The following is a 4,079-nucleotide window of genomic DNA, read 5'->3' as shown; positions in this document are numbered from 1 at the left end:
CTAATAATTATTATATGATTATGCATGTCCTATTTAGTGACGTTTATACGACATCTTTTACGATCATTTAATTAATTATTCGGGTTGGGTAATTGATTATTCAAACTGATCAAGTGGGTAAATTAATGTTCATATCTTATTAAAATAAGGGTGGATTACATACAAGGGTAATTGGTGTAATTGTTAACAAAGTATGAAAACCTTGGATTATACGCAGTCGATAACCTGGTGTAATCATTAAACAAAGTATTAAAACCTTGTTACAGTTCGAATCCCTAATTAGTTGGAATATTTGACTTCGGGAATAAGGTTAATTTGACGAGCATTTTATAATTATGATCGATGGACTATTATGGACAAAAACCAGATATGTATCAAATAAATTCAGGACAAAGGACAATTAACCCAGATAAATAAATTAAAATCAAAACGTCAAACATCATGATTACGGAAGTTTAAATAAGCATAATACTTTTATTTCATATTTCATCGTACCTTTATTTACTGTCATTTTAATTACTGCAATTTACTTTATAGCAATTTAAATTCTGTCATTTATATTATCGTCATTTATCTTTACGCTTAAAATATAAAATCTTCAAACCGGTCATTAAATGGTAAAAACCCCATATATATTTTATACAAATATAGTTGTTAAAAATATAGTACGTAATCGCTAGCTCCCTGTGGAATGAACCAGACTTACTAAAAACTACACTACTCTACGATTAGGTACACTGCCTATAGTGTTGTAGCAAGGTTTAGGTATATCCCATCTATATAAATAAATAAAACTTGTATCATATTTCACCGTATTTCATATGAAAAAATATTCTATTTCGTACGCCACCTCACACACATAAAGTTTTTGGCGCCGCTGCCGGGGACCTGGCGAAACGCTATATTTATTATCTCTAATTTTGTAAAAATATTTTGTATTTATATAAAAACATATAAAAAAATATAAAAGAAAAAAATATAAAACAATAAAAAGAAAAAAAAATTATACTAAGATTTTGTTTTTATTTTTAGTTTTTAAAATATAAGTTTATTTTAATAAATATTTTCTTTATATATTTTGTGAAATTTAAATTCAGAAAAAAATAAAAAATAAAAAAGACTATTGGGCCGAAACTGTAACAGCCCAAGATCAGGCCTGGTATCCGAAGCCATGCGAACGCATGAGATTAACTCAGAAACCTCATGCGAACGCATGAGTTGATGTGCCTTGTTTGATTACTCTGCCGACACATTTAGGGTTTATATTAATTATTATTATTATTATTATTAATTAAGATTAGGGTTTATATTTAATAATATTTAGTTTTAGTTTTTAATTAAATTTGTATTTTAAGTTTTAGTTATTATTATTTACATATTTATATTAATACTTTTATAAAATATAATATAAAAATAATATTTTTATAAAATTTGTATTTTTATCATTTTATTTTATATTTTGTATCTTTTTATCGTTTATTCGTAGTTTTTAATATTTGTCGTTCGTAATATTAGTTTCGTAGTTATAGATTTTTCGTAGATTTTTAGCTTTTAAGACTTTGCCGTAAAATCCCTTAAGTGCTTTTTTTCTAGAATTAAGATTTAGGAGCTTTAAAATTTTGCGACGCAGTTTATAGATTTTAGTGCCCTTCTAAGTAATTGCCACTTTTTCTTTTAGAATTACATTTTTAGTACCTTTAGATTTAAGACTTTAGTTGATACTTTTAAGTTTTAAGTTTTTAGACGCTAAGTTTTAGACGTAAAATTTTAATTTATAAGTTTTAGATTGTTTTTCGACTCTTATTTTTCGACGCACTCTTTCTTTCTCATTTCTACGCTCTAGTTTTTAGGACATAGATTTTTATTTCAAAATTTTGACGGAAAAATTATTTTAAGCGGTTAAATTGATAGACATCCAAAATTTTCTGCTTCGTAGTAATAGTTGGATTTGTTAGTGGCTGAGTTGTGGATTTTCCGACTTAAATGATCCTGGCTCCCTGCTGCATCTTTTGGCTATTCGAAACGTGGGCAAAAGCAGAAAAGTCTATTAATTTAATAACTTATATAATTTTTATTTTTATAACTAATTAGATATTCAGTGAATGCACCGAGCAAAACGTTCACCACCTTTCATACGTTCACCACCTATAACTCGATCAAGACATCTAGCTAATATTGCCACTGTTGATTTTTCTTTAGAATTATCATCTAGTCGAACAAGTACTCCAATTCAAATTTCTGATAATCCATTTTTTGAACCCGACTTCACAATTGAGAACCCGGAGGATATTCAAGGACAATTTCAAGATACTGAACCACTAATCATTCATCCTGAACCACAAACCGTTAAATTAGAATCTTCTAGTAATTCGGATTCAACAATTTCAATTATGGAAGTAAATGAACCTCTAAGTATGGAAGACCGAATGAGAGCCACATGCACGGGCCAAGGTCACGCCATTATTAAGTCAGATGTTAATGCGCCAGATTATGAAATCAAAGGATAAATCCTACACATGGTAACTAATCAATGCCAATATAGTGGTACGCCAAAAGAAGATCCAAATGAACATCTTCGAACCTTTAATAGGATTTGTACTCTATTCAAAATCAGAGAAGTTGAGGATGAACAGATCTATCTCATGTTGTTTCCCTGGACTTTAAAGGGAGAAGCCAAAGATTGGTTAGAATCGTTACTCGGAGGAGCGATTGACACATGGGATGTTTTAGTTGAGAAATTTCTTAAAAGATTCTTTCCGGCATCTAAAGCCGTGAGACTTCAAGGACAAATTGTTACGTTCTCATAAAAGCCAAATGAAACATTATATGAGGCGTGGACAAGATTCGAAAAGTTGTTGAGAGGATGTCCTCAACACGGTTTAGACACTTATCAAATAGTACAAATATTCTACCAAGGTGTCGACGTTGCTACACGAAAAGACATCGACACAGCAGATTGTGGTTCCATTATGAAGAATACCGCAACTGAAGCTCACAAAATCATTGATAACACAGCCTCCCACTCGCATAAGTGGCACCAGGAAAAATATATTTTTTATTCATCTAAAGCGGCTAGAGCCAATTCTAGCCATGACTATGATTCTGTTTCCGCAAAAATAGATGCTTTCGAGAGACGAATGGAAAAGATGACTAAAGATATTCACGTAATACGAATCAGTTGTGAGCAATGCGGTGGACCACACTTAACGAAAGATTGTCACATCGAGCAAATGATGGAACAACGTGAGAATGTTTCCTACATGAACCAAAGGACGGGAAATAATTATCAAAATAATTATCAAACGCCAAGGCCAAACTTCAATCAAAATCAAAACATTCTTTACAATCGAAATGGACCCAACAATAACTCGTACAACCAACAAGGTTTGAATAACTAACCGACTCAAAACAACACTTTCAATCAACAAAGACCTAGTTTGTATAATCCACCACAACAAACCGAAGAGAAAAAGCCAAATCTGGAAGAAATGATGGCAAAGCTAATGGAATCTCAAACACAATTTATTGCAACTCAAACTCAAATGAATGAGAGGCTTGATCAGTCATTTAAAACTCAACAAGCTTTCATTTTGAATCTAGAAAAATATGTAGGTACTCTTGCTAGCATGATGAGTGAGAGGGACAAAGAAAGCTACCGAGTAATAATGAAGTAAATCCTCGGAATGAGAATGTTAATTTGGTATCAACGAATTCTGAAAAACCAACATTAGATGATGGTAAGGTTTTAGATGTAAGTAACAATGAAGAAGTTACAACACCACCACCACCCGAGTATGTAAAGCCAGTGGTGGCACCATACAAACCACCCATCCCGTTTCTAAGAAAAGGAGTTGAGTATGAGCAAATGATAGGTAATAAAGTTTGTGATACCACTGGAATGAAGAAGAAGAATAAGAAAGTGCAAGAAACAAAAACCATAGAAGTAAACCCGGTGAAGACAGTTCCACCAAAACCTCCACCCAGGGTGGGTGATCCGGGTGAATTTATTGTTCTTTGTCTACTTAGTGATTGTGTCATGTATGATGTACTAGAAGATTTAGGTGCGAGTGTGAGTGTTA

At 31.9% G+C, this 4,079-nt stretch overlaps 1 non-coding gene across 1 annotated transcript; it reads right to left on the bottom strand.

Moving 5' to 3' along the window:
- Window positions 1–2,774: 2,774 nt before the first annotated feature.
- LOC139860698 (small nucleolar RNA R71) lies at window positions 2,775–2,881 on the bottom strand. The gene has a single exon (XR_011763326.1). It is a non-coding gene; the product is annotated as a small nucleolar RNA R71 (small nucleolar RNA).
- Between the last annotated feature and the right edge of the window lie 1,198 nt (window positions 2,882–4,079).

This window comes from Rutidosis leptorrhynchoides, chromosome 7 (assembly GCF_046630445.1).
Source record: "Rutidosis leptorrhynchoides isolate AG116_Rl617_1_P2 chromosome 7, CSIRO_AGI_Rlap_v1, whole genome shotgun sequence".
Lineage (NCBI taxonomy): Eukaryota > Viridiplantae > Streptophyta > Magnoliopsida > Asterales > Asteraceae > Rutidosis > Rutidosis leptorrhynchoides.
Note: the sequence above shows the minus strand (reverse complement) of the source record. Positions and strands in the feature narration are given on the sequence as shown.